This window comes from Haliotis cracherodii, unplaced genomic scaffold, assembly GCF_022045235.1.
Source record: "Haliotis cracherodii isolate W230 unplaced genomic scaffold, xgHalCrac1.p SCAF_5, whole genome shotgun sequence".
NCBI lineage: Eukaryota > Metazoa > Mollusca > Gastropoda > Lepetellida > Haliotidae > Haliotis > Haliotis cracherodii.
The window spans coordinates 66,002,139-66,026,122 of NW_027266308.1; positions in this window are offsets into that span (position 1 = coordinate 66,002,139).

The following is a 23,984-nucleotide window of genomic DNA, read 5'->3' on the forward strand; positions in this document are numbered from 1 at the left end:
CAATTAGTGTGACGTTTAGTTTCCCCTAAATAGGAGTCGCCACAGTCATACGGTATTCCAGAGAGGCAGGACAATCCAGAACATCCTCAGTGCCAATGGCAAGCCCCCTACATGAAAGAAACAAAATCCAGCTGGTGCCGTATATCACATACAATATGACTGTGGCGACTCCTATGTAGGGGAAACATCCAGGCCCCTACCCATTAGAATAAAAGAACACAAGTACAAAAAAATGACTCAAAGTCAGCCATCTCCGACCACACCCAAACCCCCTCCGACCACATCCAGTGGAACAACATCAAGATCCTTGCCAACAATCAAACAGACTACAAAATCAGGAAACTCCTGGAAGCCATCTACATCAATAGGATCCAGCCAGCAATGAACAGAGATCAAGGCTATTACATTCCGCCTGCTTACCATCACCTAATTGCTAAATCCCTATGTCCATCTAATTAATCCACTGGCTTCCAATCATCTCTGCTTCAGTCTGCTTGCTGACTCTGTGTCCATTAGTCATCCACTGGCTTCCAATTATCTTAATCGGCTCTCTGTGTCCATCAATCAAATTACTGTATGAACATTGATGTAAAAATGTATATATACCTATGTTGTTTAGCACTTTCTATCACTTGCTTGATAAAGGTGTTAGGATCTACACCGAAACGTCGCACTAATTGTAATAAAGAAGTTGTCCATCCATAGAACTTGTCTTACTGTTTCAATAGGGTTTGAAAGTGGTGCCAATGGTCAACGTGATTAAACGGTATTATGGATGTTTGCATGTCATACACCATATCTCTAGAGGCCCAGGTGTTTGAAATGTACTGGACATACTTGAGTCTTATCGATAGTGTACATGCACATTGTAACTAGATAGATATCCCCACCTGGTACCAAGCCCCATGGCCGAGTCTGACGTAGAGAGGAGTGATTTGGGGGTTGCAACCCGCCAGGAATTGAGGTGAGGTGAAATGTGGCTTAACGTCGTGTCCAAGATTATTGCACTTACATAGCGACGTGCATGCACGTGTGTATGTGGCTGCTTGTACTAGTCTGAACTGATGCCGATTTATAGTGCTAGCCAGATGAGATACCATGCCGCAGTTTAGCATGAATACCCCACTTAGACACAGTATACTGACTCCGAGCCGACCAGTCCTTGTTTTAGCCCCTCCAGTCTTTTGGTATGACGCAGCTTGGATCAAACCCCGGACCTTCCGCTCTCTGGACGGAGCATGGTAGTTGGTTGGGCATAGAGGAATGCGTGCAGTCTGTCTGTCTGTTGTTTCCGGAACATGACTCGGAAACAGTTCAGTAGTTTAATACAGAATTTCTTCTTACCATTCAAACATCCTGATGCAAAATGCAGTTACGTTCACAGGCTGTAATCTACCCCAGTAAGCAGATGGGCATTTTTATAGCATGGTTTTATTCTCTGTAACGATAAATAAGACAATGCAATAATTGGATAGAGATAAGACAACTATATATAAACATACATTTGAGCATAAAAAATGAAAGGAATGGTATAAAACATTAGCCAATTACTGTGCTCGAACATATGACTACTCTAGCATATGTCTCACATTGCCTTGAAGAGCAACATAATCTCCTAACCTCCATGTGTTGATGTAAGTCTCTGTGCAGGGCAGCAGCTATTGTTACCATCAGACCACAATTAGTGAAACCTGGTGATTAGTGCAACGACAAAGGATCAGCAAGCTTTCATTATATTTCGGATATGTTTCATCAGTTATTCTCACAACTTAATGTACTTAAAACAACCCTGATGAATCATGTTTTACAGAAGTCATCCAGTAGAATGCTTGTACAAACTTAGTATATTGAAGGGGCAGGAATGGCCATCGTAGATTTGGTTTACTTTGAATTGACAATTGAAGACGAACTTTAATTTGCTTGAACACAAACGCGACTATTGATTGCAAGATTATCATGCCTATTTGACATTCATAAGCATGAAACAAGCATGTAACGAGCATTCATGGTTCATAACCCTACAGTCGGCTGGACTTTGAAAACCTGCATATAAATAACCTATTCAACTTGTCTTAACCATGAATTAAGACATCCTTCTCATCAACAATATGTTGACTCAGTTTGTGTTAAAGATACATCGTTCTTGCATTGTTATAGTATTGTCAGACCCGAATAGTTACAACACTGAGACTTATATTTAACACTGCTAGCTTGAACAGGAACTGAGGTGATCGGACCACAATTTTTCATAAGTATGATTAAACTTAGATTAAGAGATATTTCTTTTGAAGAGTGGCAAGCAAAATTAAGAGAAAGAACAAGATTCGATAGTTACAGTAAATACATATTTTCATTAAATGTTGAGAGTATTTAATGCATAGAAAATATTTATCTCTTTTAAGAACTGGAGATGCAAAATCTACATACATGTTGGAAGATGGAAAAATATTGCAAAATGTAAAAGAATCTGTCAGATTTGTAATTATGATGAGTTAGAGGATGAATTCCACATAAAAATGAAATGTCCATGTTTTCATGATTTGAGAAACCTTTTTGTTCCAAAGAAATATTTAAGCAAACGTACATCCAAATGTTATGTTAATCTAACGAATGATTATGATCCAGATCCAGCTATAGTAGAAAACTTGTTAAAATCCCTTAAAGCTTCACTTGTAAGGAGAAAATGTTATAATTAATTACTGAACACTCTGTTATCATTGAATATATGATAGAGCGCAATCACCTTTGATGTATGTTTTGTATATTTGTATACTTTGTAGGTGGGCCTCAAGTACAAATATAGATTGATTGATGGAATATCCTGACTATTTTGATGCTGCTGTGCACAAATCATTTTTTTATATCAGCAGTTATCACAGCTGTTGGAAAGCATAAACACACATCATCATATTTGAGGTTGTTGAAATGACAGAAGAAAACATAATACCAGAATCCAACGGCGCCACAATAATTATTGGCCGTTTCAACCTTTTAGGTTATGTTTTGAAGGCTTGAGCATGACCCTGTGTCCTTTAAAGTTATGGTACTGTTCCAACGCACACAACGCTTGTCTACATTTGCTCAACACGTTCGTAGTCTAGCACATGAAGTACAACCTACCATACAGTGGTCTTTGGTCAAAGATGCACCTGAAAATCCTCAGTGCCATCTCTTGCAAAGACATGAATGTATATGAGAACACAACAAATGAACTATTTTCAACCTGCATGTGAATGAAGTTGTGGTCGGCCAAGTCCTAAATGCTGCGAATAGTACTATCCATGAGGAATATAACCATTTTATGCAATACTTGTCTGATAAATCAAAAGAACATAGATAGGACACCGCCCTCAAAAGTACATAAAAACAAAGGGTAAAAGAATACCAGTCCAAAGGTTACAACTACATTGTTCGATCGAAATTGCCTTCCCTCTCTGGCTTCAGATGGACTGAACGTATTTTCACCTCATTTGTGGACATTGGGGACAAAACAAGAACGGACGCTAACTGTCCGTGTATATTTTCATGTTTTCATGTGGACGACACAGCAAGAATGTTCAACTATTCAGAATTTGATGCAAAGCGTGGTGGCTCTAAGGTTTGTTCCTGGGCACACAAGTAGCCCAAATACCACAGACGGTGGTCTCATGGAACAAGGAAGAAGGTGGAACGTTGTCTTCTTCCGACTGAATATGGGCGTCTAATACGCAAAGCCAGGTTGACAAATAAACTTGAAACAATCTAGCCATCCAAATCAGTCCACAAGATCTATGACCATTTCAGCAAGCATGTGATGAGTGAGTGAGTGAGTTGGGTTTAACGCCGCTTTGAACATTATTCCAGTTATATTACGGCGTGTCAACTTAATGTGGGAGGAAAGCCCGAAGTGATGCAGGTCTCAGACCTTTACCACTTTGGTGAAACCCACGAGCACGGGTATGGTGATGACAAACCTAGAAACATATATGGGGCGAACTGGGATTCGAACCTACAATCATAGGTTTCTGGCGTGCCCAAGGGACGCAACTCTGCACAGCGAATCGCGGCGCCTTAGACGACTGGGCCACTCGTGCCCCCAAACATATGATGAAGTCTAATTTCACCGACCAAAATGAAAATAAAGTATTGATTTAGTCATTGGATTTCAAATGTAATATATCTTTCAACGGGCATACAGAAACCAGTTCCACACCAGAAACAATATGGATGAAGCAAAATCTGAAACTGAACCTCAGTTCAATTAAGAATTGAACGTCAGTTTGGATTGGTTCATTGAAGTGTGAACGTAAACTCGCTGGTTAAACTGTGTGAACCTCCGAACTTTTAAATCGTTCTCACTTCAATGAACCCATCCAAACTGACGTTCAATTCTTATAATTTCATACTTTGTAGTTTACTAGTCTCGCTGAATAATATTGTAACAATGTTTACTTAAATTTGAAATCCTCTGTGTTCGCCAAAGAACATTGCAACAATGTTATTTGGCCGGTATTTGCTGGCTCTCGGTGTTTGGATAATTGCAAACCAATTCGGACGATGTGGAATGGATTGATGGGGTTTAATCAGAGTGCTCTGAAACTTGTGTGTTTTGTGTAAATTTTCAACGTCAAGGTGTCTTATATTGGGAGTTTGGGATTGTCGTGTGTGCTGTAATACTTTGCTTAGCTGGTGTCTCTTGTCACCTGCGATGGACCTACTGTATGACCAGATGCCAGGTTCATTTCTGTGACCCGTCATTCCTCATGTGCCGCCGCTTCTTGACCTAGAATGTACGGAGAAGGTCTGCCAACTCATAAACCGGAATAGTAATTACGTCTACGGATATTTCTCGTCTCCGATGACTAATCGGTAAAACAGGATTGGAAGTTGTTGTTTCTTTCCCTACCTTTTTATGTTTTATGGTTTCTCAAAATCTTAGATTCTTTTTCCCGATATACGATAGTGAATCGTGTTTTAGTTTTGGACTGATCAGGAGTAATGGCTTTGATCTGTGTCAGTGGCCACATCTGAGCAGGGTACGGCATTGTTTTCATTGGTGCTTGATTCCTGTCATTTCCGAAAACAAGGCATCAAAGTCAATATCGCTCAATAAATCAATTTCCGTCACCTGAGGAATTTTACAGAATTCATTTCCTTCACTTGCGTTATTAGTATTGAAAAGTAGCTATTCCATATCCAAATCACTGTAAGGACAATCCATTTAGTTTCATCTAGCTAATAGACGACATTAAACACCAGAACCAAGGCATTTGTTTATTTTTATAATAGATGAAATGTTAGAAGACAAGGCAAAAGTATTAAATTAATTATATTCCTGATAAATACAGGAATAAAAAAGAAAATGGAAAAACGAGTTGATTCTTAACCCCTATGGAGAATTCAGGTAAAACCCCAGAAAGTAGTTCCGTCAAAAGTTCACACGATCAATTTCACACAAAAATTGTTCACATCGTGTGAACTTTTTCTGTCCCTTCACAGGTGTGAACACCAAATATCAGATCACGTGACTACTCATTCAGCCAATCAGCATGAAAGAAACAGTGTAAACTTCAAAGTATGAAATTATATGAATGTGACTGTCTGAAGTTGAACCTGCCCGGGCGCACCACCATGCCCTACCAATAAAAGAAGCTAAATGAAAGGATCTCTAGAAGATCGCCATGCTTTGCCATAAAAATATCGACCGTTCCACAACACTCTGATGAGGAGTGCATGCCTGATATTGACTTTGATTAATGCAATTAATGTTCAACATAGCACATATTTCTTTGTCCTGTTAAGCATTGAAAGGGGATATTTAGATGTTCGAGAGTTAGAATCTACACAAATTTTTGTTCATTTATGTTCCAAACAATTTTATTGATAACACACATGTTAAAATTTCTAGTTAATGCCAACAAGATTTTAACTTTGATATTGCCATATAAACTGAAAATTGTGTAACCAAGACCAAAAAAGCAGTTACATCTAAACTGTAGGGGTATGAAGACAGTGTACCAATAGATTCTTGCTGTGTGGCCCTGAATTTGCCTGACATTAGGTATTGGCGACAATAACTCTTTTCATTGTATTTATTTTCACAAAAGTTAAGACAATTTCTGAGATAGATTTCCTGGGAGTGTTTGTGCATAGGAATTATGTATTTGTCACTTAGACACATTATAACAAAGCCAGCCTGTTGTTGGTACATATGTAGTTGTAATTATTGTATTGGGTTTCACCGAAGTGGTAAACGTCTGAGCTTTCGGGCTTTCCTCACACATTAAGCTGGCACACCATGATATAACTGGAATATGGTTAAAAGCGGCGTTAAACCCAACTCACTCACTCACTATTCGTTCAAGTATGATCATTGACAACTGGTGTGGTATTGCCACTTCTATTATGATCTGCTTGGAAGGGTGCTTTACTTCGTGACACATTTTTACAATACCCCGATGGAAGATACAAGTTATGCATTGACTAGCTTGTATTGACGACATACCATGTTATTTCCGTTTAAAAAGACTGACTATGCTGTATATCATCCATTTCCCACAGTTTCACAAATAGGTTGCAACAAAGTATGACAAGACATATGCTTACTGCATGAACAGTCAAAATGAACCATCGATCTTTATTGCACATACTTTCACTGAACATACTTTCATGGTTGTTAACTAAAATGGAAGCCTAAATATTTTTGAACGTTATGGTACCAGTTCACATAATGTTTTCCGGGAATATATTTGAGTTGTTCCTAAAAGTAAACACTTAAAACGTTCTTATTTACATGCATTTAATGCACATCGTCGTGCTAATGGTCCACTATTCAAATGTTACAAACAAGCGTAGGCTTTTTCTTCCCCAAGGCTACTTGCAATTAAATATCCCTCGATAATGTTCTGAACTTCCTTTGCTTACATACACTGCATGGATACCGAGAGCAAACAGATCAAATTAGTTATATGACGTCAAAGGTATTTCATAAGGTGTGACTGGGCATTGATGGCTATATACATGTATGGTAATGAAAGGAAATAAAATGGCTCGTATTTCTACAATTATTTCAAACGCAAAGGTGCCAATCGTACATCATATATGACAAACGTGTGCATAACATTTGAAATTGTACGTTTGAATAAGATTTGAAATTGTAGTCTATAAAATTTATTCGAAAAAGTATTTACAGTATATGTAATTATTTTGGTTCTGTCTCGCTAGCCCATTGCATTTGACAAAATACACCTGCTAGGGCAATGGAGGGGTATTAGCACAAATATAAATGTGTCCATTTCTGCGACGTTTCCAAACATTCCCCAACTGGGAATAGATGTAAATATAACCAAATGATACTGGAATGCTTGGAAATGTGTGCTTTTACGTTAATACCAACATTATTCCCGACGTCAGGAAATTGTCGTTTTCGTGGCAATTGATAATATTTGTTTCTGCTCGATTGTGTGCTTACTGTTAAATTCTGATCCCTGTCCAGAACACAATGGCATATGGTGAACGTCGCAACGAGGGACGTTCAATAAGTTTTGCAACTTGGGCATTTGTGTTTACACAAACAATGTCAGCTTGTGGCAGGTGTGACACTAGTCATAACATCAGGTTGACAGGTGTCTTAACAAGTTCCAGACACAACAATAAGTCAGATGTGATGGCTTCATTCACCTAAGGTTGGTCACGATCATTTATTCTCTCCAACACGAACAACGCGCTGTAATAAAGTTCCTTACCAAGGAGGGATGCAAAGCAAAAGAAATCCATGATCGCATGTGTAAAGTGATGGATAAGGATGCTTCTGACAATTCCACAGTTTGCCGTTGGTCTCTACAGTTTAAAAGGGGTAGGGACTCCATGGACGATGACCCAAGGTCTGGCAGCCTTCAGATGCCATCCAACCGGAAACCATTGCTGCTATTGAAAGAAGCATTTTGTGAAAGTAAAAGTATCTGAACATTTTAGGAAATTCCAAATATCAGTTGGAACTGATGTAACCATTATTCATGAGCATCTTGGTATCTGCAAGATGGGTACCTAGAAACCTCAGAGATCAAGATCGCCATCAGAGAACTGAAAGTTGTTGAGACCTCCTGGATCTCTATACTGCTGATGAAGTCGGATTTCTTTCTCGTCTAGTGACAGGTGATGAAACATCGATCCACCACTGGGACCCAGTAACTAAATTCGAATCCATGCAATGGAAGCACCCAAATTCCCCACCTCTGAGGAAGTTTTGCACTCAACCATCGGCTGGCAAGGTAATGGCCACCATATTTTGGGATGCAAGAGGCTATTACTGATTGATTACATGCCACCAAAAACTACAATAAATGGACAGTATTATGCTAGTGTAATGAAAAAATTGTGAAAGTCTATTCGCCAGAAACGCCGTGGGATGTTAACACATTGTATTCTACTCTTGCATGACAACGCTTCAGTTCACAAGTTGCGAATTGCACAAGCCGCCATATGTGAATGTGGATTCGAACAGTTAAATCACCTACCCTACAGCCTAGACTTAGCCCCCAGTAACTATTTCCTGTTCCGACTAATGAAATCTGCCCTACTTGGAAGATGCTTCCAGGATGACAAGGACATAAAGGCTGCCACAGAGGCGAGGTTACAGGGACAATCTGCGGATTTCGTTAAAAGTGGTATTAAAAGCTTGAAGAACAAATGGAATAAGTGTATTGAGTTGAATGGAGATCATATTGAAAAATAAAAGTGCAAAAGATATTCTGCGACTTGGTCTTATATTGAAGTTGCAAAACTTATTGTATGCCCCTCATATATGTGTGGCAGGCTCAATTATGTACATAACTTTTAATTAAGATTTATTAGTTAGTAGTAAGGTTATATGGCCTTGTTACCATTTTAACTGATTAGTTTATTACAATATTTACATGATAAGAAGATATTATTAGTTATAATATTAGTTATGTTTTATACCTTAGTATTTTATACCTTAAACATTCATTCCATAGCTCTGTAACATTAAGTAAGCTTACTCTCAGTCTAACTTCCACTAATTGTCACACTGCATGCTTTTGACTTACAGCACTCTTTGCCCCAGCGCGCCCCGGCCCAGTCTATTGTCTTGTTGATAGGCCAAGCTGGCCACAGCTACAACAATGTTTGTTGTTGAATTTTAGAAGTGCAGTTGCTATTTGTCACCTCAAGGAAAGACTCAGCAAGATTTATTGCTGCTTTGATTTCTATGTGAGGATTTGGATTTGTAGAAGGATTTATTCATATTTAAGATTTCTCAGTAGCAACGTTCACCGTGCCATTTATCGTCACGGTATTACCAGTTCAGGTATCACCTATCTGACTGAAATTAAGTACGTACATTCGTACTGATTATAAAATAAACGTCATCAGCCTCACCCCCCACAGCTGTTTGTGATTATTTGGCCAGTAGATCACCTACTCCATTATCGGCCAAAACAAGCACGGTTACATTGGAGCCCCCAGTGAGGAACAAGATAGACGTTGCTACCACCACCAAGTGCCATTTCGTGGACACCCAGGATCACTCCCCTGATTGTGCCAACATATGATGTGCCTGTGCGTTGGTAGATCTTTTGACTTTTGACTATTGACTATGATATGTGACTATTGCTGTTTATACAGCTGATTGCTTATACTGTGTACAGACTCTATGAAGATTGTGCTGCAGCCTCACGTGACATATGAAATCAACAACTGTGTTTTCATCCCCTCAACATCTGTGATGTTACTCTGATTACTTGTATCTGCTTGTGTGCTGTCTAATAAATTTAACATGTAAACTTTAGTTTCAATAGGAGCGCTCCGACTAAGTACTTTCTTAGTTAGTTAGTTAGTTAGTTAGTTAGTTAGTTAGTTAGTTAGTTAGTTAGTTACTTACTTATTTACTTACTTACTTAGTTAGTTAGCTCCCATATTTATTATCACACTTAATCTCTTTGTATTCTTCATAGTGTCGTTGTATAAGTGAAATAATCTTGAACGCGACGCTATACCCTCTCACACCTCAACTCTTAATATATTTACATTTAGTATTAGTTATTTCATATTTCTCGCATCAATTACAATAACAGCCAGTATCTGTCTGTGTGTATGAATGAATGATGTGCTAAGGCAACCTATAAGTAGTTTGTAAAACTAAACTATTTAACTACCTAAACTACCTATCTAAACTTTTTATAACTAAATAAACTGTTAGGTATGTTGTGTTAGATTACGTGTGGTTTATTTGTTTTAGTCCTGGTGCTTGCTGATAACAGGATAATGTATGTTATAGTTCTGTAAATATTTGATATTGTAGGTTCTGTGTTCAGTGTTGTTTCTTTCTCTTAGGTTGTTGGTGCAATTGTCTTATTTTGTAGGGTAAGTTCATTGATCCTGTTAGCCCCATACCCGCCTCCAATTGCGCGCGTCAGCTTACAATTTGCACTGCCACTATTTGCACAAATAATATTTGTTACTAATCATTAGTTGCATCTTAGCATTGTTCCTCAGGTTTATTTAGCATTATTTTAGAGTTATTCCTTATCTAAGCGTTAGTCAGCTCAGGTAAATTTGTGTTTACTGTAAATAAGTACTGTAAAGGGTACATATTTTGCCGGTAAGCCACAAGGTATCTTGTTTGGTAAGTTGCTAACCTATTCCATAGCCTATTTTATTCATGGTTATCCATCATCTTTCACCGTAGCTTTAGTGTACACATGAATGTGTGCATTATACTTCTCTTGGGCTAGGTACGTCCAGCTCGTATATCATTTGTATACTGTATAGTATACTAATCAACAGTATAGTCTCATTTATTAAGCCTCCCATTCTACGGTTCTTCAGGTGAGAATTTATTTTCCCTTGTTTTTTTAACAAGGAACGATTCTGTCTTTGGCGCTTCAATTCCACATTACCCCGGTGTATTCACTGGTAGCAATTATCTATTTACTCGGAAATTCTGCTTCTCATACTTCAGTATGGCAACACAAAATATGTCACCGGAGGAGATGGATCAGTTGGTTTCTTCTTTGAATAAGTTAGGTTTACAACCTAAAGCTGAAACACCTGAAGATTTACTGCAATGGATCACCGAGGTAGGTAGGCATAATCAAGAACAGGAGGAACCAACAGCAACTGCTACTATCTCTTCTCTACCCACTACCATCACCTTAGCTAAGAGTCCACAGCTACCATACTTCTCAGGTGACAGGAAGGGAGATGCCAACTTCGATCAGTGGATGCACGAGTACACATGTATGTGTTCCCACTACTCCACGGACATTGTCCTGGAAGCAGTCAGGCGCTCACTTCGCGGCAAGGCAGCCAGAGTTGCTATGCACGTGGACAAGAATGCCCCACTGGATGCCCTCATCAACAAGCTGGATAGTGTATTTGGCAATATACACACAGAGCATAACATCATGGCGCAGTTCTACACGGCCAAGCAAGGGGACAATGAAACTGTAGCTGAATGGTCCTGCCGTTTGGAGGATATTCTCAGCCAAGGAGTTATCCTTGGTAAGGTTCAACCCAGCGACACGGAACAGATTCTTCGGGATACCTTGTGGACTGGCCTCCGTGCCGATTTGAAGGATCTAACTAGCCATAAAGCAGACCAGGATGAGCCATATGAGAACTTCCTCAGGTACCTCCGCCAAGTTGAAGATGACCTGCTGCAGAGAAAATCAATCAAGAAGACTTGCACCATCTACAAGACCACTGTTACCCCAGACAACTCAGAACTCAAGGAGATCAAAGGCCTTTTGAAATCTATGTCTGCAGAGATAGCGACCCTCAAGGCACAAGTAGGTAGGACTGACAGGCCAGGATGCACCCCAAATCAGGAACTGCCATCTTCAGGTCAAGGTCAAGGTCACGGTCAACAATGGCAGATGCCCCCTAGGCAATGGACACAGCCTCCAAGGACAAGAGGTCGTCAACCCTTCGGACGGCACCCAACTGGCCGTGGGACACCAACCTGGTTCCAAGGACCACAGACCTTTGAAGACATCCCAAGATGTTACAGATGTGGACAGCCTGGACATATTCAGAGGGGATGCAGAGCAATCATAGACGGAGACCCTTTAAACTACCACAGGCCTATGGGAAGGGGCGGACCATGGGCCTAAGAAGCGTCAACAACCAGCAGATAACAGCCGATTTAGTGGGAGACCCAACAGAGAGTAATATTACCATCAATGGAGTCAAGTGTAAGGCGTTACTGGACACAGGAGCAACTATCTCATCTATATCAGAGACATTCTACAGGCAGAACTTCCCTGGTGTTCCACTTGAACCCTTGAAGCACATGCTACATGTAGAATGCGCCGATGGAGAACTCCTGCAGTACAGCGGACTAATTGTTGTAGACTTGGAGGGGACCGGAAGCGCATCGACTAAGATACACTCTATGCTGCTTGTCGTGCCTGATAGTGCTTACAACAAGAAAATACCAGTCACTCTAGGAACCAACATTCTTTCCATTTACCTGACTCAGTGCAAGGACCTTTATGGACCAAGGTTTCTACAGCAAGCCGACCTGCACACACCTTGGTACCTAGCTTTTCGCAGCATTTTGATAAAGGAGAGAGAACTTGCAAAGAACAATTACTCAGTTGGCAAAGTAAGAAGTGCTGAACAAGACCGCAAGATTATCCCAGCTAACAGTGAAATCCACATCGCCGGTTATGTTGACAGACCCCTACCCTATAAGCCAACTCATGCCATTGTCCAGCCAACCCAAGGATCATATATTCCTAACGACCTTGACATTGTACCAACCTTAGTCTCTTATGATGGAAGTGGACAGAAGATACTGGTTGATGTACGCGTCTCCAATCTTACAACCCGTTCAGTATCTATTCCAAGCCGTGCTCTTCTTTGTGAGTTGCAAGTTGTGAAGTTGGAAGGTATACCACAGACCTCTTCATCATCAAATACATCTAAAGATGCCACTGTCTTAGACCTCATGGACTTCAACGAATCAGCCGTGTCAGAAGAAGAACTTGCACAGGGAAAACAAGTCATCAAAGATTACTTGGATGTATTTTCCACTGGAGACACTGACTTGGGACACACGGACAGGGTACGTCATCGGATTGAACTTACAGATGACATGCCATTCAAACAGCGTTACAGAAGAGTACCACCAGCCATGTACGAGGAAGTCAAGGAACATCTGAACCAACTTCTACTTTGTGGAGTCATCAGACGCTCTCATTCTCCATGGTCTTCAAATGTCGTACTAGTCCGTAAGAAGTCAGGAAAACTTAGACTTTGCGTCGATTTTCGCCAGCTGAACCAACAGACCATTAAGGACAGCTATGCAATTCCCAGAATTGAAGAAATGTTTGAAGCCCTCGCAGGATCGAAGTTCTATAGCACCCTGGACATGAAGAGTGGCTACCACCAAGTAGAAATAGAGGAGACACACAAGGAACGAACTGCCTTCACCGTCGGACCCATGGGATTTTATGAATATAATCGTATGCCCTTCGGATTGTGCAACAGTCCAGCGACCTACCAAAGACTCATGAACGAGTGTTTTGACGGCTTGCATTTAAAGATATGTCTAATATACTTGGATGATATAATTATCTTCTCATCAACAATCGAAGAACATCTTGATCGATTGAGACAAGTTCTACAGCGCATCCGAGAGACAGGATTGAAGCTTTCACCAGAGAAATGCTCTTTCTTCAAGAAGAAAATCAAGTTTCTAGGCCATGTTGTTTCTGGAGAAGGCATATCAGCTGATCCTGAAAAGGTGGAAAAGATTCTGAATTGGCCGAGACCTACCAATGGTTCAGAAGTTAGACAATTCCTTGGATTCGCAGGATACTATCGGAAATTCGTGAAGGATTTTGCCAAGATTGCCAAGCCATTATCCTCACTGATGCCACATGGGAAATCCAAGAAGTCCAAGAATTCACTTGATCAACCATGGCAATGGAAAGAAGAACAAGAACAAGCCTTCGAACAACTCAAGACATTTCTGGCTTCACCACCTATCCTTGCATACCCGGATTACAGCCAGCCATTCGAGTTGCATACAGATGCTAGTGGACGAGGACTTGGCGCAGTGTTGTATCAGGAACAAGATGGAGCAAAGCGGGTTATCAGCTATGCTAGCAGAGGACTTACCAAGTCAGAAACCAACTACTCAGCCCATCGACTGGAGTTCCTCGCACTGAAGTGGGCGGTCAGCGAGAAGTTCCACGACTATCTCTTTGGAGCAAGGTTTACAGTGCTGACTGATAACAACCCCCTTACCTACATCCTCACTAGTGCCAAGTTGGATGCCACAGGTCACCGATGGTTAGCAACTCTCTCTGCTTATGACTTTGACATCCACTACAGACCTGGAATGAAGAACACTGATGCAGATACGTTATCTCGACTGCCAGACTTAGAACACAAAGAAGACATCTCCATGGATTCTGTAAAGGCCATCTGTGGTGTTGTTCACGCCCAACCCTTTGTAGAATCTCTATGTCTCTCCGCAAGTTCAGTGGATAAGGATCTTCACACGACAGCACATGACCTACGTGGAATGACTGACAGGGATTGGCGTATGGCACAGGCTACAGATACAACTTTACCTTCTTGGATACAGGCAGTACGTAACCAGAAGAAGCCAAGGAGACAAGACTTTCCTCATACCCTAGCCAATACCTCCTTGTATCGGAGCTTCCACTCGCTTGTACTTCAACGTGGGATATTGTATCGCCAGATCAAAGTGGACGGAATTACAAAAGATCAACTTGTGTTACCATCTAACTTCATCAATGATGTGTTACAAGGCCTCCACAATGATATTGGACACCCTGGACGTGATCGAACCCTTTCATTAGTTCGTGACAGATTTTACTGGCCAGGCATGCAAGCTGATACAATGGACTGGATTAAGAACTGCGACAGATGTCTCAGGAGGAAAACGCCGACCAATATCCGGGCACCTCTAGTTTCCATCACCACATCACAGCCATTGGAGTTAGTCTGCATGGATTTTCTCACCCTAGAAACTTCAAAGGGAGGATATCAACATGTGCTCGTGATCACAGATCATTTCACGAGGTATGCATTAGCAGTGCCAACCAAGAATACTACAGCCAGGACCACTGCAGAAGCATTCTACAAGAACTTTGTTCTCCACTATGGAATGCCCATGCGAATTCACAGTGACCAAGGAGCCAACTTTATGAGTCGAATGATAAAGGAAGTGTGCAGCATCTTGGGCATATCCCAGTCAAGAACTACACCATACCATCCAATGTGTAATGGGATGACAGAACGCTTCAACAGGACTCTGCTCAACATGCTTGGAACACTAAAGCCAGACCAGAAGTACGACTGGAAAGGATTCGTCGGTCCACTTGTTCATGCATACAATGCAACAAGACACGAATCAACGGGCTACTCCCCATTTTACCTGATGTTTGGTAGAGAAGCACGACTACCCATCGACCTTGCTTTTGGTATTGAGATTAACAAGGACAAGCAGACACTGACGTCATATGTCAAAGCCCTGAAGACAAGGTTGGAACAGAGCTACAAGATCGCCACATCTGCATCAAGGGAAGCCCAGAAGAAACAGAAGACAGGGTATGATGTCAAAGCCAGAGGTGCAACAGTCCAGTCTGGAGATCGTGTCCTGGTGAAGATTCTAGCCTTTGAGGGAAAGCACAAGCTCTCTGACAAGTGGGAAGAGGATCCGTACGTAGTTCTTTCTCAGCCAAACCTGGGCATACCAGTGTTTGTTGTGAAGAAAGAAAACGGAGAAGGAAGGAACAGAACTTTACATCGTAACCTCCTCTTACCCATAGGATCTTTACCAGAGAGAATTGAAGAAGCACCAACAGCTCCGACTCCAGGACCAGAGAACCCTAAAGAACCAGAAACAGAGACAGAAACATCAGTGTCGGATCAAGATGAGCGTGGGTCCATCTCAAGCCTGCTTGTTGAACTTCCAACGGAGCCTGATGATACCACTGTCATCAACGCAGAATCCTTGGAACGAGATTCTACCTCACAGTTGGAGGGTGACGATCTGACAACTGGAGAGGTAGGCAGCCATTCTTCTGGTGGCGACGGCCACATGCCACGGGAGTCAGAGAACCCTGGTACAGGAGAAACGGATGCAAGAGAAGAAGAAGCAGCAGATGCTAATGTCAGTGAAGAACAGGACACAGACCCAGTGGTAGGAGCCACTGCTCCTGTCCCATCAGATGACCGACCAAGGCCAAGACCCAAGCCACCACCAAGGAAATCACTCCGGCAGAGACGGCCACCGGAGTGGCAGCGCTCAGGAGATTATGTGATGAGTCAGACAACATCAGAGGACAGGGATGATCGAACTCAACTAATCGAACAGCTTGCGGCTGCTGGCATCTTTGAGCGAATTGGTGGTGCGATGTCACAGCTCATTGTCACCTTACTTAATAACACCAGCAAATGACGAGGACGTCATTTGGGTGCAGGGAGAAGTATGTGGCAGGCTCAATTATGTACATAACTTTTAATTAAGATTTATTAGTTAGTAGTAAGGTTATATGGCCTTGTTACCATTTTAACTGATTAGTTTATTACAATATTTACATGATAAGAAGATATTATTAGTTATAATATTAGTTATGTTTTATACCTTAGTATTTTATACCTTAAACATTCATTCCATAGCTCTGTAACATTAAGTAAGCTTACTCTCAGTCTAACTTCCACTAATTGTCACACTGCATGCTTTTGACTTACAGCACTCTTTGCCCCAGCGCGCCCCGGCCCAGTCTATTGTCTTGTTGATAGGCCAAGCTGGCCACAGCTACAACAATGTTTGTTGTTGAATTTTAGAAGTGCAGTTGCTATTTGTCACCTCAAGGAAAGACTCAGCAAGATTTATTGCTGCTTTGATTTCTATGTGAGGATTTGGATTTGTAGAAGGATTTATTCATATTTAAGATTTCTCAGTAGCAACGTTCACCGTGCCATTTATCGTCACGGTATTACCAGTTCAGGTATCACCTATCTGACTGAAATTAAGTACGTACATTCGTACTGATTATAAAATAAACGTCATCAGCCTCACCCCCCACAGCTGTTTGTGATTATTTGGCCAGTAGATCACCTACTCCATTATCGGCCAAAACAAGCACGGTTACATATGCTCTTTCCTTAATCTGCTTCTGAATGTTTGTAACAAGTTAATGGATTTCCTGGTCCGTTTCGTCACCTCCCTAACACCTACGGTCTACATTCCACTTACAAATATCAAGAACAAAAACTTCTACTTCCTACAAAAATGAATTCGGTTAGCTTCAGGATATTTTGAAATTCAAGTCAGACGAAATAAGTAATATATCTAAAAACAACATGCTACAACTGTTGGAGAATGTGGACTCTTAGGCACAGGATGAAGTAACAGTGCAAATCAACCAATCAGATGCCACCTAACCCCGAGAAGCATCAATTCACTGCTGACTTGCTAGCTCCCTCCAGCTAATGTTGTTGCACTCATGTTTCAATTGACTGAAGCCAATTTGTAGAGTGCTTTTCTTCTTGTTTAACTTTACATTGTAGGTCACGTTCAGTCTCAACTGTGATGAGGCCCCCACTGTCCATAAACATGATTTTATGATTAAAAAGTTGAAAATGATATTATGATAAACATAAACATAACATCAAGATTATTATTCGAAACGTCAGAAATAAATCATGATTAAAATATATGTCGAAACATATTCCATTGGGCATTAAAAGGCAAACTTATAATTATAGTTTTATGAATCAGTTATAACACCAGACATGTTCATGAAAATAACAAGTCACTTTGAGATACATAAAGCACATATACAAGTCATAGAATGGGATAGCATTTCGCATCATGCTGACAAACAGTAATGTAGTAAAAGCCTCTGCATGTCTGAAATTTACTGCATTCTAAAAATTACATCACACACTGGCTAAACCCTCTCGGGTTCATTCAGTGACATTTAACTAATTCCTGTTCAGTTTTTGGAATATGATTCGACAGCATCCATTTAGATGTTACGTTTGTGGTCCCAAGGAGGCTGCTCAGGATAATTTGGTCCTTATTTTAATAAATGGCGAAGTTGTTATTGACAACAATATAGGTCTCCTGTGATAATTTGATCAACAGTATGGTGTTATCAATTGAAAGGTGCGTTAAGAAATATGTTTGTGTTGAATTTTGTATACTAGTATTTATCATGAATAGAAAGGTAGATTCGAGCCCCTCTCACTTTCACTACGTTCCCATATCTTTGCTTTACCCGGAATGTACATGAGTAATAACAAGACTAATGTGATAAGCTTCATCAATAGAGATCTACCTACTTGTAATTCTTTTCTATAATCACTGGAAACAAAGACTTATCCAAATATAGCAGAAAATGGGTCGATAAACATACAAATGAAGTGGGAATCTCGTTTCACATATTCTTGCTTATTGGTAAGAAGCTAATGTGTTTGTGTTTCCACAGACAGCTGTGGGCAATGAAGTCAAACATTGACATGATGAATCGATGCTCACTGGTTAATTCTTTATTTGTTTTCATGTTCAACGAAGGCAGTCGTTAAAAGGTTTGAAAACATATCCAGGTACGATCATATCTACATACAATCAGGCTCCTAACCTTATACTTAGATTGTATCTTTGTTGATAAATCTGCCCACAGAAAACACTTTTGAGGCAAAAGTGAGCTGAATTATTTCACCACATCGTCGTCTGTGAGCACACGAGCTAAATCTGGACTGAGCAGCTGATGTCCATCCTGGAGATATGCAGGGACCTTTGTAAATATACCACATGATAATTTTAACGATCGTATATGTTCAATGTATATTGCAGCCTAAATATCATGTCTACATAGTAACAGGTTAAATTATTGCATGCGTTAATTATGCATACATTACCTTTCATTTGTAAATTGCTTCTTTTATACAATTAATACCGTTATACAATTGACAAGTTCTTTCCTCAAATAAATAGCATGGTAGACTATGTAATACTGAGTTGGTATCACAACCCCATCAGCACCGGTATGTTACCTTAAATTCATCTTATACGTACAAATATTTTCAACAGGGAAATAGTCTATATAGACTCCATTATAGTTTTAATAATAGTGACAAAACCCTTTCCATAAGCATGAGACATAACACGTAAACATACAGACCAAGCCAATTTAAGGAATTGCATCGGACAACATTTTGGTCACTGGTGTGTCAAATTTGAAAATATCCTCCACATGTCTGCCATAAAACTTTTGAAAACTTTACTAAGACCTTCAATGTTGTAACCTTGATCAAACAACCTTTGAGAAAGAGTCGTATGACGTTTCTTGAAATCTTGGTAGAAAGATCATGTTATCAATGAAGAAGTCCAGCAATTCACATATCGTTTTCTCAGTAAACCTTACATGGCATTTGCTTTCATTTTTCACAAATTGTCCTGAACGTCTGAATATAGATACATAGTAAGGATAAGAATTTATGGATGAACAACTTCTTTATTACAATTAGGAGCGACGTTTCGGTGTAGTTTCTAACACCGTTATCAAGCAAGTGACTTACAGAGTGCGCTTTCCGACTGGAGCGTATTTCGCACACGGGCCCGGTCGGGCCATTTAGCGTGGTTTTGAAGGGAAAATAAAGGTGTTGCAACCAGAGGGGGGTTTTAGTGGTTGCTTATATAAGTTTTGGAGATTTTGAAATTTGGAATGCATGCCTAGGGGTGTGGTAGTGTACTAAGGGAGTGTGTTGGTGTGTGTTTGTTTGTTTATGTGGTGTGGTTGAGTGTTTTTAGATGCGGATCATTAGATTGGTTTTAGTTAAGTATACGCCTCGTGCTTTAAATTTTTCTATATTGTTATGTGGATTTAGGATTGATTCTAGGGTTATGGCTTTATCTAGTTTTAGATTTGTTTGGAGTGTTGCTCGGTGGGTTTGGCAGTTTCCATATATTCCTACGTGGGCTGGGATCCAGATAAATGCTATTTGTTTGCCTGCCTCTGTTAAGTTATTTGCGCTTTTGAGTATTTGGTTAATGAGTTTAGGGCGGTTTTTGGTGTTTTTATTTTGGAGGGCCTGTAGTCCACTTAGTGAGTCTGTGAGTATTAGGATTTTTTTATGTTTTTTAGCATGTTGGTTATGGAGGGCGGATGCTATGCCCATTAACTCTGCAGTGAAGATGGATTGGTTGTTTGGGAGTCGATAAGATTGAGTGTTCCTATTTGGTTGTGCTATGTGGACTCCGAAACCAGTGCGATTTGTGATCGGATCGGAAGATCCGTCTGTGTAGATGTGGCACCAATTTGGCCAGTTTTCGTGTATGTAAGCTAGTGTGGTGGATTTAGCTATGTTTGGATCGGTTTGTTTGTTTATTGAGTTTGCCAGAGATGTGTCTATTTTGGGGATTTTTAGTTTTGGGGTAAATATATTTGATGGTTTGCAGTTTTGTTGGAGGTTATCTATTTGGTTTTCGTTTAGGTAGTTGAAAATTCGTTGAGATATTGGAGTAAGTAAAGGGTGCTTCCTAGTTAGAGCCTGGTTACGAGGGCGGATATTTTCGTTTATGAGGTTTTGGATGAGAGGGTTTGATTGGGACGAGGCCCAGAAATTAAGGGTTAAGTGTTGCCTACGTAGGTTTAGTGGCATTTCTCCTGTTAAGGCCTGAAGTGAAGTTAGAGAGGTGCCATGTTGGGAACGTGTGACTATTTTAAGAGCTTGGTATTGGATTGAGTCTAGTTTTTTGGTTAGGTTATTGCTAAGCGTATCATAGATCGCACATCCGTAATCTAATTTAGACCTAATTACTGATGTGTAGAGAGAGAGTAGAGTATCTTTGGAGGCCCCCCAGTTGGAGCCGGTGAGGCATCTTAGTGCGTTTAGATCTTTGCTGCATTTAGTTGTTGCTTACAGAGTGCAGTAAGCAAGTATATATACACGTAGGAGGCAATGTTTATACAGTAGGGTAGATATTGTATACTGGAGTAGCAAAGCCTGCTGTGTACAACCCAAGCCACAACATCCAGTGGGAGAGAGTCACAACCCTCGCCACTAACCTCAAAGACTTAAAGATCAGGAAACTACAAGAAGCCATCAACATCAAAAGACTTCAACCCTCAATCAACCGTGACCAAGGCTATTACATACCCCTGGCGTACCATCAACTCATCAAAGACCCCAATCAGCCATAACCCAAATCAGCCATAATCCCGTTGTTTACATTACTGGCTTCATCCTTTGATCATGGCACTGATTTCACCCATGGTCATCATCACTGCCCTTGTGTGTACAAAGCAGGCTTCGCTACTCCAGTATACAATATCTACCCTACTGTATAAACATTGCCTCCTACGTGTATATATACTTGCTTACTGCACTCTGTAAATCCACCATTTTGCAGTTTGTACTCCAAGCGAGCAACACCTCCCAAGCCAGCACAGAGCATTGCCTGATAGCCAGCCAAGGAGAAATCCATCATCGGTAATTATCACGTTATCCTTTCAGCCTTATTCACATACTCTTAAAATCACTCTCATCGTTTGTTTGTTTGTTGTTTAACGCCGAACCTAGCAATATTCCAGGACAGCGGTCTGTAAATAATCGAGTCTTGGCCAAGCGAGCAACACTTCCCAAGCCAGCACAGAGCATTGCCTGATAGCCAGCCAAGGAAACTCCATCATCGGTAATTATCACGTTATCCTTTCATCCTTATTCACATACATCACTCTCACCGAATTAATCACAAAACCCCTAAATCCTTAAAACCAACAACAACACTCAACTCTTATAAATAACCAACACCTTATCCTCCCCCATCTCCCTAACACAGCTCGCACTCATTTCTACTCACTACCCACGCCCACCACTCAAACACACCCTTTGACCCAACTCCTAAAAACAAAAAACACCTAATCCCCCCTTCTCCTTAACACAACGCACGCTCTTTCCTACTCACCACCCACGCCCACCACTCACATACCTCCACTCCTTCGACTAAATATCTCCTAATCCCCGCTTTCCACTTGTCTCACCTAATACCAGCCTTCCAGCAACAAAATAAATCTTTAATAATTAATCCATTTCACAAACCCTCCTACTAAAACCAACAACAAATAACCACCGCTACCTCCTCCGCCTCCTAAACACAACTCACCAAGTAAAAACAACAAACCAACTCACCTCCCCAAAACACCACTCCCACTCCACCACCACTCACCACAACACACGCTCTCCAACTCTCCAAACAACATGACTGACACCCGCAACGCCACACTCGCAGACACGCCAGCTCCTTACTCACCTACGCCTGCGGAAGCGCACAACACTTCCGGGAGGTCACTCGAAAACATCGTCCCGACCGAGTATGGCGAAAACACGACACACACCACCCTCACCAAGCCAGCTAACTCGCCACCTCAAAACACCAAAAAACGCAAACTCGACACATCCACTCCACCTCCATCGCCCACACCCTCCCCGGCCGCCTTCCTCACCACCTTCGCCCTCTACTTCTTCTCAGCAGGCTCAGGCACCACTCTCTCACTAGAACTTTCGGCAGATAAAATAGGACTTTGGTTTAAAAGAGAAAAAATAAATTACAACAATATTAAAAAAAGCCAACAAAGGATACCAGATAATCTTCCCTAACCGAGAATCTTACAACGCAGCAAATAAAATAACTCAAATATTCCACGTCACAGTAATCAAACAAACACCTAATTGGCAACAATATACACGAGGCGTAATTAGGGTTAACCCAAGGGAAACAACTGAAGACTTACAATTATACTCTCTAGAAGCTAACATAAACCAAGACCAAAACCCTCAACCCCTAATCACCAGCACGCGTAGAATAACCTCAACTAGAAACGGAAAAACGGTCCCAACCTCCATTGTTATAATCAACTTCAAAAAGACCGCTAAATTCCCTGAAGCCCCCAAACACATATCCTTCGGAGCCCACACCAACTTAGAAGTCAAACCCTATATAAAGCAGGTTAAGCAATGTACAAAGTGCCTCAAATACAACCACACTGCCTCCCAATGCACATACCGTAAAACTAAATGTAAAAAATGCGCACAAACAGACTGCCCAGGCACATGCACACCCTGGTGCATCCACTGCAAATCAACCCAACACACTTCACTCTCAAACCAATGCCCATACAGACACACACTCACCCAGCAGGCCAACAAAAACATAAACATAGACACGGCTAAAATCCAAACACGAAAATTTGCTACACCTGCATCTAAACCACTCCTCCCTACACCACACCCAAACACCATCCCACAAACAAACACCACACCCATAACCGACAGCTCTGTCTGGGGCCCCTACCGAGAAACCGCACCCACCTCACACATACAAGCAGCCACTCAACCAACCACGAACCCTCCCACATCTCACATAGCCAAAACATCAACCCCTGCATGCAAAACAAACCTCAAAATGACCACCACAACACGACCCTCATCCAAGCACCCTACAGCCCATATGGTAACAACACTCTCCCACAAGCAAGCACAACAACAAAACACAAACACTAAGAAATCATCAGCTACACCCATCCCACAAACACCTTCACAATCCTCCACATCACACGCCTCCCCCATGGAAACTCAATCAGCTAAACCTAATCTAACCGATGACGAAGATTTCTCCACTACTGAGGAAACAATAGACACTACTCCAACTAAAACAAACCAAACTCCCCAACCAGCCAACACCCAAAACCTAAATAACCTCACCTTACTCCTAGCATACATGCATAGTCAAAACTCACCAAAAGCTAGCATGAAATCCTTCTACAAAGTAGCTTTCAATCTAAAATTAACCGATCTTCCCTTCTTCCTCTTTAACCTCCATCTAAAAGAACTCACCGAATAAAATAAAAACTAAAAACTAAATCACCAATCACCCGAACCCAATATTCGAAGGACTAAATATTTTTCAGTGGAACGCCAACGGACTCACC